Here is a 23,869-nt window from a genome sequence, read left to right on the forward strand (position 1 = left end):
GTACCAAAACCACACAGAAGTAATAAAAGACAGAACTCAGACTCAACCCTTGGTTATCTGACACCAAATCTGCTACAACTCATCACCTCTACAAGTCACAGTAAAATGGGACAAGTACCAAAGGTGGGGGTGAGAGGTTCATGCAGTGTTACTGGCATTCCTTCTTGCTGAGGAGAACAGAAAAAATTTCATAAAAGTATTTGATTCGAGTTTGAAGGAGGACAGGGTTTTGACAGGCAGCAGGGAGCTCAAAGGAAATCACAAAATGAGAGAAATCATCCAAAGAGAACAAAAGATAAAGAGGTAGGAACTAGTGCACATTGAAGAAACAGTAAGCAATGCATTTTGGCTGGAGAACTGGTGATGTAAAGGAGACCAGTGACAGGTTAAGGCTGGAAATTTGGGTTGGAATAAGTCAGAGTTCCTCAAATGCTTTGCAAAGAAATATGGAACCCTTTTGGCCAGCAATGGAGAATTGTTGAAGGTTTATGAATGGAGAAATATAAGAAAAGAGCTTTAAAAAGATTAATCTGGTAGCAGAATGTAGAAGAGTTTGGAAGAGGCAAAGGAGTAATGAGGACAGGGCAATACTATACTAAAAAAAATAGGATTCTGACATATGATAGAGATAGCAGAAATGGAAAGAAAATGAGATAGATGGGAAGAGTATTGGAAATACAGGATCCAAAGGACTCCTTGACTAAGTTATAGGAATAAATATAAGTAAAAGGAGTATACTGTCATAAGTGATTATCAAGGTAATGCTAATTACTGAAATAAAAAATAAACAAGAAGAATTTGTAGAAAAACAAAAGTGGCTCAGATTTGACTATGTTCAGTGTTCATGAGAGATATTTGTCATGAAAACATGTATTTTCATGGTATGTACTCCCTGCCACATCTGTGCCCTTATACACACACTGCCGAAGCCCCAGTGATTTGGTTAAGAACTTAATCAGGCTTTATAAGTAACTGGATGTGTAATGATTGAAGCACCCATTAAGAAATGTCAAATGCAGAGTTATTACTTATTTCAAGTCAAGCCATGTGTCTGGACAGTATTAACTACTTTTGGCAGAAAACCCCTCAAATCTCAAAACCTAATATCATGGATTTTATTTTTTCATTCATTTGATTCTAGATAATACTGGCAAAGGAAGAGGAACTCCATGTAGTCATTCAGGGACCTAGGACGATGGAAGTTCTTTAATCTTTTATTCCAAGATCATCGTAATATTGATGCCAACTGGCACTTGGGGAACAAGAGAGAAAATGGAAATTTTAATGGAAGGGATCTGGAAATCAAGCCAAAGAATTGTGTATATCACTTTTGCCCACAATTCTTTGGCCAGAATTCAGTCACATGACCATAATTTAACTGTAAGAGAGGCTTAAGAACATGGGAATTATTTAGTCCAAAAACATAACAAAATAATTTCATTGAACAAATAGCACTGGCCTTCATGTCACAAATTTCAAAGACACGGTACAGGTCAGAGGATAAACAAAAAGAACCATAGTTCTCTATAAAAACACAAACTAATATTGCCATTATGGGAGGAAGAAATCATCTACTATCTTAGGACAATTAACAAAATTAATCTCTTCTTCCCCTTTTTAGGGACCATACTGCATCTGATAATCTTTCCTGTTAAAACTTGAGGGTGTGGGTATGTGTGCATGGCATTCAATGTTGGACCATTATTTCTTCAATGATAAGTGTTATTTCTATCTTCAAAACCCAGACTTAGGAAATGCACCATTGGGAAGCACTGCATCCCACAGAGTCTGATGGTGTCAGAAGATGGAACCTAGGAAAGGTGAAACAAAGTTCCAATGGAAAAGTCTTTCACAAAAGAAGACTGGAGATTTATACCTTACAGGAGAATTTCCTGGAAGAAAGTCAAGGACCTGGATACCAAAGAGAAAGCTTAGAAGTCAAATTAGTGAATTACCTTCTTGGGTGATATTTTTTTCTTCACTATGCAAAAAGTTGTATTTAATAAAATGCCATTTTATTTATTTATTTATTCATTCATTCATTTTAAATTTTTAGGAAGCAGTTTTATTGATGGCAGGTTTCAGAGAGGGCTGTTCCTCAAATTCTCTGAACAAAAATTTTGGAAATTCTTTAAACTCTATACCCAATGAATGGAGGGATTTGGAGATTTACATGACAAGTACTCTCTGTTCCATCCCCTAGACCCAGACACAGGTTTCACAAGTTTTTGTTTTTATTTTAATCAAGAAAATGGAGATAATATCTTTTTGTACAACAAGCCAGCAGACTAACTCTACCACACCTTTTGTGTGCAAACCTGGCATTTACAAGAAAGAGGAAACTACCAACCACAATAACCTCTGCAGACATCCTTCTGATCTAACAAGAGGAGAAGCTGAATTATGGCAAAGGTCTTTTGGGTAGAGAGTCTCTGGCTTGCTTCAGTTCCCTCCATAAAATGCCATTTTAAAGCCTTTTGTATAAACCCTTTATGTTTTCCAATCCTTTTATAAAGTCTTAAAATCGTGCAAGGTAAAAAGACAAATCAGAGAAGATATCACAAAGAGACAAATGTTCTGCCCACTGTAGGACCCAGTCTATATCCATCTGTCTTCAGAGTCCTTCAAATGGAGTCAAAACCCTCACCCACAGAAAGCTGGCTCCGTGACAGCCTTCCTAAAGTGAGGAATGACCCTCAGTTGAGTGCATGATACTGGGATCATCCATTAGAGGAGCAGTGGTCAATCGGAGGACTCAAGGTCACACTACACACTCTCCCCACCTCTGACTGCTTAGACAATCCGTAATCAGGGGGACACTGGGTCAACTTTTGATATGAAGGGAATTACATATTTTAGTAAGAGGTCAAATTTAGAGATCAGAATTTAGGAATCTCCAACCTCGTTAAGACAAAGCTTAAAGTGTAAAGGAGATACTGATGGAGACCAGTAGAGACTGCTGGTACACTGCCCAGGATTCCTCAGGTCCTGGTCACAAAAGCCCTACAGCTTTGGTTTTCTTCAGACACCTGACTCGAGGTTATTGGAACTACTTTCTCCTTAGGCTTTAAGATCTGAAAGTACCTAGGAGGGTATGATCCCCACCCTCCCCACCCAGAGTGGTCCATTAGCCAATGACTGTCTGTGTGGGAGCATGGAAGTGTATTTTGGCAGTTTTCCTGCAAGATCAACTGGAAGCTGAGGCTCAACCCTTCCACCCCTGCTTGGTTTGCTCCTTTTCCAACCTGCCCCCCCCCAACTTGCTGCCTGGTTTTTATTGGTCATGCTCCCTTAACAGACCCCGAGTATCTGAATTCTCATTTCTAGTTTTGCTTCTAAGGGAACACAAGACACTCACGTCATGGGTACCACCACTGCCACCTCCCCAATCGGTAATAGGCATGAATATAAGGTTTTACATTTATCGAGAAAGATAAGCACTAAAAGAAGGTGACTGAATTTAATAACTAAGAGATTACTTTTGATTCTAATTTCCCCACTTGTCATACAAAATCCACAAGGGAATAGGGACTAACCTATGCAAATGACTGTGTCCTGAAGACTGTCACTGTCATCAACTGGTAACCATCCTTCCCTAGAAATCGCCTGTCCCCACATTGCTGATGAAGCCATAAACAAAAAGTAGAAGGTGAAGCTATGTTAAAGTTCTTACATGAAGAACAGGATAAATTCAGTGACTTCGAAGAATCTAAATCAAAAACATACTAACTCCATATCAGATGGTACCACAACTAAATTCACAGGACAGAAAGTACATGGAATTTCTTTTTTTGTTGTTGTTTTTTTTGGTACTAGGGATTGAATCCAGGGGCACTTAACCACTGGACCACATCCACAGACTTTTTTTATATTTTATTTAGAAACAGGGTTTCACTGAGCTGCTTAGGGCCTCACTGACTTGCTGAGGCTAGCTTTGAACACATGATCCTCCTGCCTCAGCCTCCCGCCAGTCACTGGGATAATAGGCGTGCACCATGACACCTAACTTACATGGGATTTCCATTTATCCATAGCACTATAGATAGATTCAAACAGAATAATTAAAGGTTTGGAACTGAAAGTGATCTCAAAGAAATCTCCACTTTATATGTATAACTTATTACAAAATTGCATAACAATAAATACCTGGGTAAATGCTGAATTACCATTCAAGTTCAAGTTCATTGACTCCCTGGCTGATGATCTTCCCATACATCATACTTCCACATTAGTATTGGTAGTAAGAGTATTAGTATTACCATGTGTCATGCACTTGGCTAAGTTCTTTATAGTCAGAGACTTGCTTAATATTCTCAGTGACCTTTAAGATGGATGCCTTTATTCTCATTTTACAGAAGAATAAAGGAAATTAGAAGAGATGAACTTAATCAATGTTGCATCCTTCACTGTCACACATTGAGAACCCCAAAGACCAAACAAGAATCAAAAGAAAGTTCAGGCTTTTCTTACCAGGCAAAAAAAACCCTGCTCTCTTTCATTGATTGATAGGCAGAAAAACCTAACTCCTTTGACTTGAACTCTAATTACCAGACCATGTCTTAGAATAATTATAGAACTGCATCGCCCTGTCGTCTTCCATTATCCCCTTGTGTTTCCAAGAGTTCGATGATAAGTTCAATCTAAATTTGAGTCACTGTTTTAAGCAGAGAAAAATGTAGGAATTTTACTTGTATCATGCAACTTTGGGGACAATTCTTTTCTTCTATTTTGTGAAGACATAATCTATAGCTTCTTGATCATTTTATTATAGGAAACGCCTACCAAATAGGGTCATCTTAACAGCATTTAACAGCATTTATGCAAAGAGAGAGATCACTGTAGCCTAGGACAGAGAAAAAGACCTTTGGAGAAAGGGCTAAGAAGCTTCAATATGCATCCCCACAAAGGGAGAGGCCAACTGTGGAAATATGGACTTCTGCATTCATTAAAGATGCCTCCTCTAGGATTACTGCCTCCAGGAATGTCACCACGCTCAAACGAAACCATTGCTCCTCCTTACTGAAAACCCTGTTTTGAAATGTCTTTGAAAGATGTACAGTTTTGAGTAGTGAGTTATTTACCAGAAGAAAGTCTGATTCCTTCTCTAAAATAAAATAGTACTACTTTTTGCTTTTTGGTGTGAGACTATGGGAAAGGAGCTGAGCTGCATCACTCCTTTCAACAACGCCTGGAAATAGGAGATAATGCTTACAAACGTGATTTTGAAACTGTAAAATTGTTTGTTCAGATAAGACAGAAATGGAGACTCAATGTTGGCCATTGTAAACGGGGCAAAGTATCCTTCTTCATTCATTATAGCTGGAGGAGATAGAGGTTATGGTGACATCGACCATTTCTAAGTTTTTTTCCTTCCCAGAAATATAAGCATCTCATTCAAAAGTTGCTCAATACACTCATCATTATAAAAGATACCACCAACAGAAAACACCAGTGACACTGGGTCGTTTTCCTTAATTTCCTATTTTTTTTTATTGAGAAAGATCATTTTGAGCCTTTGACCCTCGGGCAAAAATAAAACCTCCAAGTATGAAAACCCACAGACTTCAGTCTTCTGTGAATGGTTAAATATGCACAATGATGAACTTGTGGCCAAGGATGAGAGCCTACTTCTTTGATAAGGGACCTAAATATAATTTGCAAACATGTGGCTCTGACCTCCCAGAGCCAATTGGTGGAGGCTTGAAGCATCGTGTGTGGGCCAGCTGTGGAATCTGGCTTAGCTCTGACTTGAAGCCACCTCCCCTCTCTAAAAATTCTTCAAATACTAGAGGAGTCATGTGGACATAGAGTGTACAAGGGGAGGAGGTGTGGGAAGCTGCTAACCAAAGACAACAGATGAGCCCAAGAAACTTTCACAGGCAGATGGGGAACATTCCACGTGTGAGGTTCGAAGGCTGTTGTTCCACAGTCCTCTGGTGATAATAATCGCTTATTGGAAAGCATGAGATTTTTAAATAAATTTCATTTTTGAAGAAAGAAGTGTGTATGCTCCTTAGGAAGAGGCCTTGTAATTCAGATCACTCGAAGGGCTCTTTGTGAAAGCATTTAAGCTGGTTGCTTGGACTAGACCATGCACATTCAAACATGAGCAATGTAAACATGCTCACAACTTACAACAAAATCCAGGAGCTTCCCGAGAACCTGTAGCTCATATGTGCCCACCTATTTTGGAAATGTTCAGCTGAACTTTTCTGAAATGTCTATTTCACATTCACAATCCCAGGCCAAGGTAAAATCAACACATAGAATCATTGATATAGTTGATCTTTGTCAACTTCTGAGTTCATAGGACTTGGGGGTGTGCCTGCATTATAGAGTTCTGTCCCAGAATAAACCCATATTCTAATCTACTCAAAATCTGTGGCTCAGTTTTCCTATTAAGGAAATATTTGCCTTAAAACGAATCCTATGCTATGCAATTTCATTTTATTAATATTGTTGATTTCATGACAGAACATTAAAAATTTTTGCTCATGGGGCATATTATGCATTTGCTCTGTGTTTCTGGAGAGAGCATATTCCCAAAATGAAAAAGGTTTTAAATAGAAAACCAGAGGGCTGAATTTCTTGAAAAAATATGCCTGTGATCTTTTTATGTATTTGCCCTATTGGATCTTATCTAAATTCATTAGTTGAATTGAAGTGGCAAAACATCATCTTGACTTTCCTTTAAGCATTATTCACAGAAGATAAAATAAATTATTTTAAAATAAAAACTCTCAGAACAAATAGTCCATAATCCTTCTTAGAGTTTGATAAAACTTTCACTGTCTGAATTATCCTGTTTGTCTTTCATCCAGAAATATCTCTTGCAGGATGATCTTAATCTGCTCAGAGTAGCAGATTTAACCTTGTATAAATCACTTAACAGTCCAGACCTGTTTTCTCATCTATGTAATCAAAAAGAATTCTAAAGTTCTCTCCTAGTCCTAAATGTTCTGGAATAATATGATCTCATAATCTAAAAACATTCAATAAAATTGTTTTCATATCATTTGTATTTAATTCTATATTGTGCTATAGTAAATAATTTATTCTGTTCTAGAGGACTGGAAAAATCGATGGAGCGCTTAACTCCTAATTCAAATCCCAAGTCTACAAGTGTAGGGAAAAGTAATACCATCTTTAAAACTTCATACCTTAGCACAATTGGTTATATGTGGAAAGCAATAAAAAGAAAAAGGTAAAGATGGACAATATTATCTCGAGTCTAGAGAATGACAAATTGATGGAGAAGTGGTATTTGGAACAAGCATGCTAGCTCTAGAGGAATTAATCTAGGAGAAGGGAAGTACTGATCATCTACCATGTTGTAGAAGGTATATTACTGGATTTTTTTTCTCCACACATATTATCTTAACAATTCTCCAGGGCAGGTGTTTTCACCTTCATTTTTAAAGATGAGTTAGCCAGTACTGGAGAGATTGTGATATCTGCCGCTACAAATTATTCTAGCAGATACATTCAATTATGAAATTGAAAGATCAAAGAGACTTTTGGCTACAGCAGAATATCTGTGTGATAGTGAATCAATCAAATAGTATTCTATGTTTCCTAAATAATAAGCACCTGGCATTAAGTAACTCAAGGATTTGTTCAGAAACTCCGTGCTGGGTCCACTTCTCTATGATTTTCTTACCAACTGACAGTCACAGTCATAAGATGGTGGCAGGTCTAGGTTAGCTGGAAGTACAATAAAAATGAAAGATTCATCTTTGGGTGAGTGTGTGTGTATATGTATGAAAGATGTCTAAATTTGATAGAGTGAATTGCCTAACATTATAAAAACTTAGATATTTCTGGAGAAAAATTCACCAATTATCTCATAGTCTTATTTTGCCCAGAAAGTCAATTCTTGTTATGGTTTAGATATTAGGTGTCCCCAAAAAACTCATGCATGAGACTATGCAAGAATACTGAAAGGTGAAATGATTGCATTTTAAGAGCCTTAACCCAATCAGTGAACAAATCCCCTGACAGGAATGACCCAGTAGTAAGTAAAACAGGTAGGGAGTAGCTGGAGGAGGGGGCACTGTGGGCATGACTTTGGTGTATATATTTTGTATCTGGTAAGTGGAGTCTCTCTTTTTCTTAATCATGTCCTGAGCCACTTTTTTCCACCACACTCTTTTGCTGCGATATTCTGCATCACCTTAAGCCCTGAAGAATGGAGCCAGCTGTCTATGGACTGAGGCCTCTGAAACCGTGAGCCCCAAAAGAAATTCTCCCTCCTTAAAATCATTCTTGTCAGGTCTTTGGGTGACAGTAGTGAAAAATCTGACTAAAACAACTCTGAAAGTCAAAACTCACCCAAGTCAGAATGGCAATTACCAAGAATACAAACAACAATAAATGTTGGCGAGGATGTGGGGAAAAAGGCACACATTGCTGGTGGTAATGCAAATTGGTGCAACAATTATGGAAAGAGATGTGGAAATTCCTCAGAAAACTTGGAATGGAGCCACCATTTGACCCAGCTATATCCAAAGGACTTAAAATCAGCATATTACACTGACACAGTCACATCAATGTTTGTAGCAGCTCAACTCATAGTAGCTAAACAATGGAACCAATCTAGGTGCCCTTCAAGAGATAAATGGATAAAGAAAATGTGATATAGATAGATAGATAGATAGATATAAATATAGATATAAAGAATGAAATTATGACATTTTCTGGTAAATGGATGGAGCTGGAGAATATCATGCCAAGGAAAATAAGTCGATCCCCAAAAAACAAAGGCTGAATGTTTTCTCTGATATGCAGATGCTAATTCACAATATGGGGGGGTCTAGGGAAGAATAGAATTACTTTAGGTAGAGGGGAGTAAAGGGAGGAGAGGTGATATGGGGTAGGAAGGAAAACGGAATGAATCTGACATTATTACCCTAGGTACATATTAACTGTAAGACTGGTGAGATTCTATATCACGTACAACCAGAAGAATGAGAAATTACACTCCATCTATATCTGATGTATCAAAGTGCATTCTAATGTTGTGTATAAGTAATTAGAACAAATGACAAATAAATTTTTAAAAGTAGGTACAGGATCCCTTGGAAATACAACCACGATGGGATGACCCATTTTAAAGCACAAATAAGCTACATATATTCAGTGAAGAACACCCAGGGCAAAAACAAGATTCTCCTATTCCCAAGAAAAATTTATTCGAAGAAACAAATGTAGTATTGACATGATGGGCCCCCCTTCAGTGCTGAACAGACGGAATTTGCACCCATCTACATTGGTAATAAATGTGAATTCTGTGAATTTCTGTTCATGGTTAGAAGCAACATAATTTTGTAACCGCGTACCTCATCACTCATGACTTGTCCTAACTCTACTCAGGCTCTGGTGTTCCTTTTGCACAAGGTGGTTTTGAGGCAATAGAATCGGGGACACAAACTCCAGGATCCTGTAACTCTAAGTCCCACCCTTTCAATGGCAGGACACCGTTTTCCATCAGTAGCAAACAATGGCTTTACTAAGAAGCAGCTATGCATCTTTCTCTAAGGTCTTCTTTCTTTTAATCTTCTTCACCATCTCTTCTCTTTTATCAAAATTTCCTCTTTGCCCTCTATACCTTGTCTGTTACTCCACTCTTTTATTCTGAAATTTTTCTCTCCAGCTTGTACTATCTATTTTAGGAGTTATAGACATATCTGATCTCTGGGGTAGATATGCTCCTTTACATTCTGCTTCAGGACTTTCCAGATGTCCCTGAGAATTCATATTCCCGGGAGGTTTGTGGAATTATGCTGCTGCATTCCCTCCCAGCCCTCTACCTCACATGGCTCTGGCAGATGAGGCAGAGCTGCTCATAGCATCGAGTTAGAAAACAGGATTTGGTGTGCAGGAGGGCAATTTCAAATATTAAATCTCATAGAGTCATTGTCCGCTTTTAGATGGGAAAGAGAGCAATGAAAATTATATTTATATATATATATATATAAAAAAACTATATAACTATATATATATATGAAAAACAATCATCTGTAGTTTCTGCCTACTTTTCAGATGTCTAAAATTTTCATAAAATTCTTCCTCTGAAGCACTGAGAGAGACCTATAATACATAACCTGCAGTTGATAACAGTGCCATTACTCCCAGGTCATGCCCTTGAAGATAGCATATAGAAATACTAACAGCATCAATTTAGTAGTGTGCACCATGGTAAATGAAGAACAGATAATGGCATGCCAGGACTGGAAATCAGGGTAGGAAACAAAGGGGAGAGCCCTTTCTCAGGGATGAATGTAGGCCTGAGTAAAACTGCAGCCTAGTTGGTTGGACTTGGGCTTCCTGCTCATTTCCCCCAGGTGTGGGATAAGAGACTTCTGCTACCCATGGTGTCTTCATAGGCTGCAGAGCAAGGGCTTCCCACCCTCACCAGCAGCCAGGTTCCATGGCACACACAGATTTGCTTGAGAAGCAGACAGAAAGGGAGGGAGTCTAGTCAGACCTAACACTGTTGGAGGGCTCTTCTACAGATTGCATTCAATCACTAGGTCTGTAAAATGAGACAGTTCTAAGATTAGAACATCACTGATGTCACTTCTGACCCCCAGATACTGAAGCACACAGCATTATATGTTCTGAACCTGAACCGACCACCCACAGAGTGGGGAGAGGAAAGAATGGGTTCTATCTCTCATTTTCACGTATCTGTTCCTCTGACCTACTGTGACAATTTTTCTGAACTTCATTTTAGCACTTGCATAATAATTACCTATATATGTGCCAGCATAGGCTTTTCTTCTCCTTTTGTCCTCCCTTTTTCTTTCCCTGCTCCCCCCATCATTCACCGACATTCTTACCCTTTCCTCAAAATTGCCATTGGTCAGAATGAGGAAGGCAAAAAGAGCATTGAGTTATGAAAACGTAAAAGGCCCCAAACCACCGTTAATAGTACAGAGAGAACACTTCATTTTTCTCATAAATGGAAGATCATGTAAGGTTTTCCATCCTTCACATGGAACCTAAAGAGCATATCACTTTTCCTCCAGCTCCAGGTTCTCAGTTCAAAACACCTTTAGTATCTCCTAAAGCCAAAATAAATACCTGTTACACTTATTAGTAATTAAGTCCAAACCCTTAATAAGCACTTTAGGCCTAACACCTTAGACCAGTTTGGAAAATACTAAGCATAAATTGAAAGAAATACTTTTAACTTCCTCTTAATTAACCAAAATCACTTAACTAAATGGGAGTGTATGCTTGTTGGGCACTGCACAACTTCTCAACCGTTGGAATTAGACTGGACATTGTCACCCTCGTTTCCCATTGCACATTGATGTATAAGAGTGTTGATTTTAAATCCCAGCAAATGCCCAAAACCTAGCTTTGCTGAAATATGACTCCATTGAAAGCAATATATCACTTTCTGATATTAGAACTAGAGTTTGCTTGATTATCTGACAGAGCTGTTTTCCCTTAAATTTTAAAATGTCTATTATGGACAGTTCTTTTGTGAACTTGCTACCTCGGGGCAGAGTTTGAGAACCAGAAAAGCAAAGGGAGGAAAAAATGTGCTCAAATATAGATTGGACCATAAAGATGGCAGAGGGAGAGATACCAATAGGAGAGAAGGCACTCTTAGTTGTCCATCCAGCATGGACTTTAGGGCCACACTTGACTCCATGGGAAAAGTGAAGTCAAATACCTGCCATTCCTACATCTCAGACCTTTCGAATATAAATCCAAGTTTACAAGTGTAACTTCTCCCTCACTAATTAAAGCACAGCAAAAGGGCTTATCATTTTAGCATGCTTCCAAACACCTAATTCAGTACATATTGTTTTATTGAATTCCCTTACCCAGAACACTGAACTTAAATCTAATTGCAGTAGAATGTGCTAATTAATTTTTTCTGGTTTATTTCACACCTCTGGAGTTAGAGTCCCTTAGAATTCAATACACGGATTAATAGAGAGTCAGAGGCCTTTCCCCTGCTCTGCTATGGGGACTCTCCCTATCCCTCTTGCAGGCTGATATGAGAATTGCGTTTATGGATACTTTGTATTTCAAATTAAAGACCGAAAGGGAAAATGTGCCTGGCAACGAGTGGAGTCGAAAGTGTACTCCAACCAATTTTAGTTCAAAGATGACATCTGTGAGAGTGTATCCCATGCCTTTCTGTGTGAGTACAGCATATGAGAGAACTACTACCTCACCCCCATCAGTCTGTGATTTACTAACGCAATCAAAATGCCAGGTCTGTCTCTATCATCAATTGTCAAGGAAGCATGATAAAACTATTATTGTCCAGGGAAATTAAAAGGATCTGGGGTTTCTTTAAAAAAAAAATGTGTGATAAAAAAATGCAGATTAAAAAATGAAATTATGTGATTCCATGTGGAGTGTAATAACTGGTTTACATTCCTTCCGCTACTGGAAACTATCGCTGTTTCAATTTACAAGTTCTTAAGGGAGGGTGTTTATGTTTTGTTTGGTCGGCACTTTTTTATTTTTTAATCTAGTTACATCATCTCATTCACAGTCCCAGAACTAATGACACTTTGCAATTATTTCTCTCACCTTTCATCAGAAAATTGCTGAACCACTGATAGATTGTGTGGACAGATTTTTTTTCCCCAGTGGTTATACACAATGTGCAAGCCGGCACCTTTAAAAATTGAAGGGATGAAGGAGCACAGATCATGAGAATTTGCAATCAAAAGAGCTCCACTGGGAAAGGCTTGTGACAGGGCACTTACTTTATAGCAAGGAAGGAGCTGGATGGAATCAGGTGTCTCAAATATCAAGGAAAATCAGCACTTAGTTTGTACCTAGAAACATGATGTGGAATTTAACAGACATCTCATTCACCCACATTTTATAGAAGGATAAACTGAGATTGCCAAAGTTGATACAATTTGTCCCTTCATCAGCTACAAGGCAAAACCAAACTCTAAACCTCATCTGACCAACCATCCAGTCAAAATCTCATGGCCACATGATTTTTTTTTCAACATGATGTTAAGCTATTGCCATTTCAAAACAGGAGAAACTAGGTTTGAGGGGGAAATGCAAAGATCCTAAATCCTTTTTCAACTTGAAGCCAAGAAAGCCCCTTTAGCACTACCCCGCCTATATGTGAAGTCAATAAGCCCGTAGCAGGAAGTGATTCAGAATGACATCTTGAGCTAACTACAGTTAGCTCCTCACACAACACAAGTTGGATGGAAAGGCATTTCAAACTGGGCATGCCTCCCACTTTCCCTAAATTTGTTTCACCTTGTCATTCCCTCCTCATCTTCAAGATTTATGAGCTTGACTGTTTTAAACTTTTCTCCGTGGCTAAAATGCCACCTGATCAACTTTAGATTTTCTTCCTGTTTTTAATCAGTTGAAAACAATTGGACAAAGCAGCCATGAGTCTTCAAAACATGTTTTGAACCAAACAGTACTACATACCAAGTCCACAAATAAATTTATTTATTTACTTCAGGACTGGGGACTGAACCCAGGGCCACTTTACTACTGACCTATATCCCCAGCGCCCTTTTCTTTTCTTTCCTTTTCCTTTTTTTTTTTTTTTTTTTTTTTGGTGACACAATAAGTTGCCCAGACTGTCGCTGAATGTTTCCATCCTCCTGTTTCAGCCTCCCGAGTTGCTGGGATTACAGGCATTGCCACCACACTCAGCTCACAAATAACTTTTTTCAAGTATTAAATGTTTAATGACAGAGAGCAACAATTAACCAGAGTACATTCAGTGAGCAGCTTTCATTTGAATCTACAGGGGCCCCAAGCAGATACTTACAAATCTTAAGAAAATCCCTAGAAATCATTTTATCTACTGTCTTCAGTTAGTGTTTCCTGGAAGCAAAGACAGAGATGGGGATTTATACATCAAAATTTATACATTGAGGGTGTGTTTTTCACAAAACCCCTACAAACGAGTAGGGAAAACAGGAGAGGGGAAGAGAAAGAGCCTTGGACTGATCAGTAGGTGGCAGGGAAGGGCTGGGGGAGAGAGAAGGAGCATCTCTGGGGTGTACATCAGACCACAGAGCTGTCATTTCTCTAGGTAAGGGGTCAGGTTTTGGTATGCACCTGTCAGTCAATCTCTGACTGCTGGAGGTGCAGGGCAGGAGGTTAGTAATCTTCCAGAAACCTCTATGAAGACAGCCTCATCTGCCAGGGCCAATGTTCTGGGGAAGTTAACAGGTCTGTGCTGTCATCTGAAGTGCCCAAAGCAAGGGAAATACGTCCACCTTCTGGAAAAGAGGATCAAGGGGTACCAAGAGTATCCCAATGTGTGTTTTCTCAATAAATTGCTAGAAATGTGAATTTCTAGGTCCCACCCCAGACTTACTCCATTGGAAACCATGTAGCAGGAGCAGCAAGCTGTTTTCTCACACCTTCCAGGTGATTCTGATGCACTCTGAAGTTTGAGAAGCAATGGATGACAAATTTCTTCCCACCCATTATTACCTATCACAATGTTATTCACTGACAGATTTGAGATACTACAAGTCAAGTCAAAACTAGAAACTCCCTGAAAAAAAATATTTTGATTCAGATATATCAAAAGACATCCCCATAAACAGATGTCTGTCTTCAATTAGCCACACATTTCTACCTTTAGCATTTTTTCTTCTGATTTTCCCCTAAGTTTCTAGACTCTTTCCATGACTTCAAGGCTCTGAGCAATCTCTTCCTTGGTGTCTTTTTAAGAAAGAAGGCTTGATAACTTTCCACATCCAAGAGTCCTCAAGTTTCCTTCTCCAAAGGAGGGACTTGCAATCCAATAAAGACATTGCCTTGTACTCTTCTTTCTGGAATGAAACCTGTGAATTCTAAGTTGACATTTATAGTCCTTTTGCTCTGAGATCTAATTTCCTTAACTAGGGTTTAAATTTAAAAAAATGAGGCATCTTACAATCAAATATCTCTTTTGATAAAATCCTGGTCTCAGACTCAGCTAGGGTCTCCATTTCCCCAAGGAGGAAAGGAAGGGGGAAGTGGTTTGGAAGATTTTTTTTCCTCATAAACATCCCCTTTTCTGAGGTGAGGGGATTACAGGGGATTGAACTCAGGGGCACTTGACCACTGAGCCACACCCCCAGCCCTATTTTGTATTTTATTTAGAGACAGGGCCTCACTGAGGTGCATAGCACCTCGCTGTTGCGGAAACTGGCTTCGAACTCCTGATCCCCCTGCCTCAGCCTCCCGAGCTACTGGGATTACAGGTGTGCACCACCACACGGGCTACAAACTTTCTTTGTAGTTTGTCCTTTTTGCCATTAAAATCCTGTATTTGACTATTATCTTAAATACTGGAAAATATTATAGCATTGTTTTATAGACAACTTTTCAGGACAACTGACTTCTCCTATTTATTATTGATTCTTTGATTATGAGCTGTTTTGGACTCAGTGGGAATTCCAGAGAGTAATATAAATAACATTTTTATACTCACCAATAAGCTTTGTAACTTATTATTCTGTGGTATTTTTCCCTCAGTTTTTCTTGTTTAAAAAAGAAAGAACAAAAAAAAAAAAAAAAAAACAGGTGGGATGGCCCCTGCCTGTAATTCCAGTGATTCAGGGGCTGAGGCAGGAGGATTATAAATTCAAGGACAACCTCAGCAACTTAACAATGTCCTGTCTCAAAAAAAAAAAAAAATTAAAGGGCTGGGGATGTAGCTTAGTGGTAAAGTATCCCTGGGTTCAATCCCACTACTAAAAAGTAAATAAAATTTAAAAATAAAACTTTGCAGTTCTACTGAAATTCCCTTGATCTTGTAAAGACGCACAAAGGTGTCAACTGCATCACTACACTATACAAGTACATTTTGTGCTCTTTTCTGTATTATATTTCAAAACAAAGTAAGGTTTTAAAGATAGAGACTTTTATTAACATATCATAATATAAAATATAAAATATAATGAGGTAAATAAGTGAAAACAGTTAATTCCAGTGAAAAAAGAGAAAACTTATTAAAATAAAAATTAAATATAAATATTAGGGAGTTTGAATAAAAATTTTCCAAATGATTATAAAGTTTATATATTTTATAAAAAATGGAAATATAATTTAAGATTTAAGGAATATAATATAGACACAGGGAGTTTAAAGCCAAATAAATTGAATATTAGAAAATTAGTGATTAAAATACACAGTAAGAGAAATAAAACAATAGACTTGACAATCTTGGAGGAAATGAAATCACAAAAATCCAAAAAATCTAAAGAAAGTTCAAATATTTAAAATGTATGTTTCGTAGTTATAACACAAACCGACTTCTCAAATAAGCAGACATTAGGAGATAATATTCTCAACATATCAGAAAAATAATTAACAAATAAAACATGTAACAATCTCTCACAAAGTAATATAAAAAGATAGGCAATATCTTTCACTCAAAAACAAGTCTCAGAAAAAAATTAAAATGACTAAAAATGAATGCCAGATTCCTATGGGGAAAAATCTACATAATTAATGTGACATACTATAGCAAAGCTTTTAGATTGCACCACAAATTATTGGGATATACCTGGTATAAGCATACCAATATACTTATGTGTATATATACATTACCTTACTTATTAGCTTTCTTTTGCTACATAACAAATTACCCCAAAATTTGGCAGCTTAAAACAACAAACATTTATTATCTCATATAGATCTTGAGAGGCAGAAATTCAGGACAGATTAACAGGGTGGTTCTGGCTCAGAGTCTCCCATGACGTTGCAGTCAAGATGCAAATATTTCAAGACTCAATTGGAACTGGAGAACAACAGGATTCCAAGATCACTCATGTAATTATTGGCAGACCTCAGATCCCTGATGGCTGGCGGCTGGAGGCTTCAGTTCCTTGGTCTTACTATAGGACTGTTTCAAACATGGCAGCTGGTTTCCCATGGAGTAATGATGAAGGAGGTAGGGAGGGAAGGAAAAAAGAAAAGAAAGAAACCAGCCAAAGTCTTCAGTGACCTAATTTTGGAAATAGGATTACTATTGTTTCTGTCAAACCAGTAGTTAGAAGCAAGTGACTAAATCCAAGCCACACTCAAAGGTAGAGAATAACACAATTATATGGCTACAAGGAGATGGGGATTATCAGAGGTCATCTTGAAGGCTGGCACTCACAATTATAGATAAACACACTTCCAAATTATATACTTATAAATTATAAAATGTGTTCTTCAAATATATTCCTTTTTAAAAATATTTTTTAGTTCTCAATGGACCTTTTTTATTATATATATTTTTAACGGAAGATTGAACCCAGTACCTCACACATACTAGGCAAGTGCTCTGCCATGGAGCCACAACCTCAGCCCCATGACATATATTTCTTAATTAAATTAAATGTTTTCTTTTAAACCTAGAATTCTCTTGATGTTGTACAAGATTTTTTTTAATATTCATCAGGAATGCTTGCTTTGATTTGACAATTTATTGATCATATTTAGTCATTCCACTTATCTTTACAATATTTTAATCCCATGTACATTAGCCCCTGAAGTTAATTAAGAAGTTAATGATTAGCCAGAGTACAGTGGCACATACATCTAATCCCATCTATTCCAGAGGCTGAGGCAGGAGGATCACAAGTTGAAGAACAGTCTCAGCAATTTAGTGAGACCTTGTCTCAAAATTAAAGTAAAATAAGGTAGGGCTATAGCTCCATGATAGAGGTGCCTCCTTTTAACAAGGAACTTTACACCTCAGCTTAAAGAGTTGCTTATTTTTAAAGGCTTATCAGATTCCTCAAGATATTCAATTATTAACCATAAATCTTTTTCTGTTTTATTGTTTTTTATTTATTTTATTTCCAGGGAATATAATTTTTAAACATGAAATCTATGATAATCTCCAAGCCTCTTTGTATTGAAAACTGGCTTTGTTCACTTGTTCATAGTGTATTTCCATATGAGAAATTTCATTTTTATACATAATTTATAGATATTTGTTATTAAAAGCTATAACCTGTAGAATATATTTGGTGGGAGAAACTGAACTTTTTTCACTGTAAATGAATTCACCAACCAGGATAGTAACAAACCCACTCCTCTGAAAATAAATCCATGAGCCTTGTAATAATTAATCCTCCATTGTATAGGCTGTGTCCTCTCATTAAACAGAAAGTACTTTTCCGGGCCCTCTCCTACAGTTGCAAAAAAAAAAAAAAAAAAAAATTAAAACCCTCAGATGGATCCTATCCAAAATAACACTGAGTTTGATTTCTTCTACGAGCTTACATAGCAGTTTAAACATATGCATAGAGTTGTGGCTTATGGACAGAAACATGTTTGGAGTAAGGGATATAAATTTCATGGCTTATTTTTTCATATTGCTCCCTTTACCTAAAATGCCCTTCTCCTGACACATTTCTATCTGGCAAACTCCTATCATACATGAGAGAGAGAGAGAGAGAGAGAGAGAGAGAGAGAGAGAGAGAGAGAGAGAGAGAGAGAGAGGAGAGAGAGAGAGAGAGAGAGAGAGAGAGAGAGAGAGAGAGAGAGTTTCTGAGAAAATTTCTCTTATTTTTATTTTGCTCTGGGAAGGATTTATTGCTCTCTTTCATATTCACCTAGAATTTATGATATTTTTCTAATATAGATGTATGTTAGTTGCTATAACAGAATACCTGAGACTGGATAAGTTATAGGGGAAGGAAGTCCATTTTGCCCTATAGTTCTTAAAGTTGAGAAGTCCAAAAGCATGGCACCCACATCAGTCCAGCTTCTGGAAAGGGTCTCATTCCACATCATAACGTGGAAGGAAATGGGAAGTACAATAAAGTACAGGTGGAAAAGAGGAAACGTGAGGAGTGACCAGGCTTTATAAAAACCCACTGTCACAATGAATAATCCAGACCCTCAAGAATTAAGACCTTCCCTCAAGAAAGGCATTAATCCCTCTTCCCAACCTAATCACCTCTGAAAGTTCCCGCCATTTCCCAACAGTGATTTTGGGGATCAAGCTTCAACATGAGTTTTGTAAGGGATAAACTATATTCAAACTATAGCAAGCACTTAGCACATTATATATGTTATATATTTACTTATTTGTATGCTTTTCTATTAAACTAAGCTATAGAGCAATAATGAAGATCCCGTGTCTTATGATTTTTGTAATCTCAAAGTCAAACAACAAAAAATAAAATATAGTAAACTTTAAGGCAAAAGTCATTGAATTCAATTAAATTGTATAATTAGAGTAGAATGAGATTATAGAGTTTCGCAGTCAAGCAGAGAAATTTGGGCTTGACTGAGTAGGCACTTAGGAGCTGTTGTAGTTTTATAGGGCACTAACTAACAGCCACATTCCCCCATGGCATCTGATCAACTTGAGGAATAGATGTGTGGTGATGAAAACAAGGGATTGAATTCATATTCCTGAGTTCTGTGATCCCTGATGAGACTGGAATAACGAATGCAGTTCAGATCTGTGACCCAAAACATCAAGAATAGACTTTCTCCATACCAACCTTACCTGCCCAGTCCTCAGGGGCCACCCGAGAACCACCAAAAGAGTACAGGAAGGAGGTTCCCCACCAGAGTCTGTGCCCTATGTGTTTATCACATAAGAGTCATCTGCAGACAGACATATCAAAGAGAAAAACCAAGAGGTAGGGCCAGACGAGAGACATCTTTTGATATATTATCCTGTTCCAACAGAGAGCGTGGTCCAGTGGATTCTTCTAGCTCTCTACACAACAAATAGTATCCCAAAAAGAGGACTGAGTAAGTAGCATTTTCCTTCTAATCTGCTATTTCTTAAAAAGTAGAGGAACAGTCTTCATGCAAGTAAGAAAAGGATAACCAGGTTCCCCCTGGCATTAGTGCAGTCACCACCAGACAAGTCCAGTGACTTTCTGCAGTGATGGAGAGAAATGTTTGACTCTGTGCTGCCCAGTGGGTTCAGGTGGCACACACCTGTAATCCCAGTGTCTCAGGAGACTGAGGCAGGAGGATGTCAAGTTTGACTCCAGTGTAGGCAACTTAGTAAGACCCTGTCTCAAAATTAAAAATAGGTTGGGGCATAGCTTGGTGGTAGAAAACCCCTAAGTTTGATCCCCAGTTTCATACATGTACACACACACACACACACACACACACACACACACATCAGGTTAAGACAGAGATATTCCTGATGGGGAATAGATTATTAAGATCTATCATTCACTTAGTACTTTCTACATTCGGGACATTGTTTCTAAGTACTTACCATGCATGAATTTCATCTTCCTAACAACTCTAGGAAGCTGGTAAATTTATCATTCCTCTTTTTCACAGATAAGGAAACAGTACCTAAGACCATAGTTAATAAATGGCAGAAGTAAGCTTTGAAGCCAGAATTCTGGTTCTTCCTAAGAGAGCACTACATAGACTGTAGCAGTAAGTAAACGCATAGCGGACAGGGGAGAGGTGAAGTCAGATTTTTGAAAGAATTAGTAGGATATGGCAAATGAGGAAAAATGACAAACCAACAATCATACCATGGCCAGTGACATTTTTTCACTCCCTATTAGGTTCACAGCAAGATTAAGGTGACATTATAGTCTATTGTGACATCTGAAAAATGCTTTTAGAGAAAAAGTCCCATTAGAGAAGCCCGTCTCTCTATTTCCAGAGGAGTCATAGATAACAATCTAATGGTCGCACGATAGATAAGACTATTACAAACTGAAGAAGAGAACATGGAAACAGTGCTCTAAAGAGCTCACCAGTAAGTAATGAGATCATTACAGGCAGTGTTTCAAGGCTTACAACAGCAAGGCTAGTCTCAATCTATTATGTAGAATTAGAGACTACATCTCCAAATTTCAAAATGAAAAAGGACCCTAGATACAATCTTGACTAATCTTTTCATTCCATAAATTAAAGAATTATACTAAAAAAGATATTTCAGACCATTTGAGCACAGATGAGGCATTAGACAAATTCTGGGAATCATTGGTAATTTTATTAGATATAATAATATTCTACTATGTTTTTTTATCCTTTTTTGAAGTTCTATGTGTTGCAGTTACACACTGAAGAGTTCTTTTTTTGTGGGGGACAGGGATTGAACCCTGGGGCGCTTAAACCCTGAGCTACATTCTCAGCCCTTTTTTTTTTTTTTAATGTTAAGACAGGGACTCACTGAGTTGCTGAGGGCCCTGCTAAATTGCTGAGGTTGACTTTGAACTTGCAATCCTTCTGCCTCAGCCTCCTGAGCTCCTGGGATTACAGGCCTGCTCCACCGCGCCTAACATTCAGGTTCTTAAACATGAAGTGATAGGATGTTTGGAAGACGAGAGATGAATGTATCAGGTCATGGGTAATGGATAAAAGGAGACTGGTGAAATGTTGACAGTAAATGATGCCAGCTGTTGGAAATATTCACTCATTAAAATGCACTCTTACTTTTGTGCATCTTTGAAAATTTTATGACATTTTTAATCACAGTCTAAAAATGCTTGAAGAGACAAGTTTACAAAATGGCACATAAACCTATGAAACATACTCAACCTCTTTTCCTAATAGCAAAAATAGAAATGCCAAGACATCCTTTAGGACCTGTGTGGATGGCAAGTATTCAAAAACTTGGCAGCACTGTCTGTTGGCCAAGTGGGGGAAGCCAACACTCTCATCTGTAGCTGATGGCAGTGAAAACAGCACCACGGTACCTATACATGTGAGCTATTTAGAAACAGAGTCTTTGAGAATTAAGTTAAGCTGAGCTTATGCTGGATGAGGGTGGGCACTAAAGCAATAACTGTTATCCTTATAAGAAGAGGGAAATCTGGACACACACACATACACACACACACACACACACACACACACACACACACGGTACACTATGTTAAGGTGCAGAGACTAGAGTGAAGTAGCTACGAGCCAAGGAACACCTAGGATTGCCAGCAAACACCAGAAGCCGAAAAGAGTCAAGAAAAGGTCCCCCTAGGGCCTTGTGGAGGGAACATGGCCCTGTCAATAGCTTGACTTCAGACTTTCAGCTCTCAGCAAGAAAATAAATTTTATTGTTTTAAGCCACCCAGTTTATGATAATTTGTTATTACAGCCCTAGGAAAATAATACATGCCCTGTGATATAATTTGGCAATATCTGGGAAAATCACATCTGCATTTATTCCCTGATCCAGAAATCCACATTCAGGAATTTACTCAAGTACACTTCAAAGAAAAGAAAAAAGGAAAGACGTGGTTGTTGCAAGTTATATTATTTGTACCAAACATGCAATCTAAATGCCCATCAATAGAAAATAGTTGATTAAATTAAGGCATACTGATATAATGGGGCAATTTAAACAATCTGACAATTTTCAAAAAAAAGTAAAGATTTTTATGAAATAGTATGGTGTTATTTCCATGACATATTATTAAGAGACAAAAGCAAGTTTCAAGAGAATATTTATAGTATGCAGACTTTTGAGGAAGAAAAAAAACATGAATATATTAAATAATATTCGGGTAATCTTTAATTTACAAAAAAAAACAAATGTAGCAGTAATCAGAAACTAATAAAAGTACAGCTGTTTCCCAGATATCCATGAAGAATTGATTCCAGAATCTCTCTCAGATACCAAAATCTGAGAATGCCCAAATCCCTTATATTAAATGGCATAGTATTTGCATAGACCCTCTGTACACCTACCATATACCTTAAATAATTTGATTATTTATAATGCTGCATATAGGGTAAATGTTATATAAGCAGCTGTTTATACTTCATTATTTAGAGAATAATGACAAGAAAACATTCCAGACATGTTCAATACATATACAGGCACGATTTTTTCCAAATTGCGTCAAGGCCTAAAATTAACTCAAAAAGGATGTGATTCTGAAACTCAACTTAAACAAGTTATATATCAAATTGATATCACATTGACTATTTTTAAAAGAACTAATTCAAGTAAATTTTGAACTCAGTATGCTGACATCACCCTCCATAGGATATATTATAAGAACAATATCCACTGCAAAAAGCAAACTTGGTAAGTTTGTCATCAGTACTTGTCTTGGTATAGATATTTCTATATTTTATAAGCCAGAGCCATGAATAAATACTTGGATAATTCTCCCAGATTTCTCACTATGGAGTAAGTGCAATAAAAATATGGATTGGAGGAACAAACAGAAGAACGCTGTGTTATGGGACTGAAGTTTAAGAAATCAGAATGGCTATATTTCCCTGTTAGCTCTGTCCACTTGAAAGGGACTAGAAGCAAAGACACCTCAAAATAGCGAGCTACATGGCTGCATACACACCTGGTTTGTAAGCACTATTCACCACTGAATGGAAACCGGCATTCTGAGAGAGGCTGGCTAAATTCTAGATTTGAGACCTCCAGGCTTGTTTCTGTTTTGCCTTTTCTTTCCACACAACCTACTTCTGTCTTTGCCTCAGCCATTCTTTTGCTCAATTGATCAATTCCTTCTTCACATCATTGAGATCAGGAGGTCTTCAATGTCCTCGTGTGCATGTAAACCCACACACACACACACCTTGTTGCTCGGTATCTCCCTGATATGGTCTCAATTGTGTCCCCTCCACATTTATGTTAAAGTCCTAAGCCCCAGTAATTCATGATCGAACTGTGTGGAAGAGACTCTCTTTAAAAAAGTAAGTTAAAATGAGGCACTTGGGGTGGGTTGTAGTCCAACATGACAGTTGTTCTCATAAAGTAGAAGGTAAGAACTCGACATGAACAGAGGGGAGGTTTTATGAAGATGCAGTCCATAGCCCAAGAGTTAATAACAAGAATAAACAAATGGGACTTACTCAAACTAAAAAGTTTCTTCTCAGCAAGAGAAACAATAAGAGAGGTAAATAGGGAGCCTACATCCTGGGAACAAATTTTTACTCTTGACAC

The sequence above is a fragment of the Ictidomys tridecemlineatus genome, chromosome 4 (genome assembly GCF_052094955.1).
Source record: "Ictidomys tridecemlineatus isolate mIctTri1 chromosome 4, mIctTri1.hap1, whole genome shotgun sequence".
Taxonomy (NCBI): domain Eukaryota; kingdom Metazoa; phylum Chordata; class Mammalia; order Rodentia; family Sciuridae; genus Ictidomys; species Ictidomys tridecemlineatus.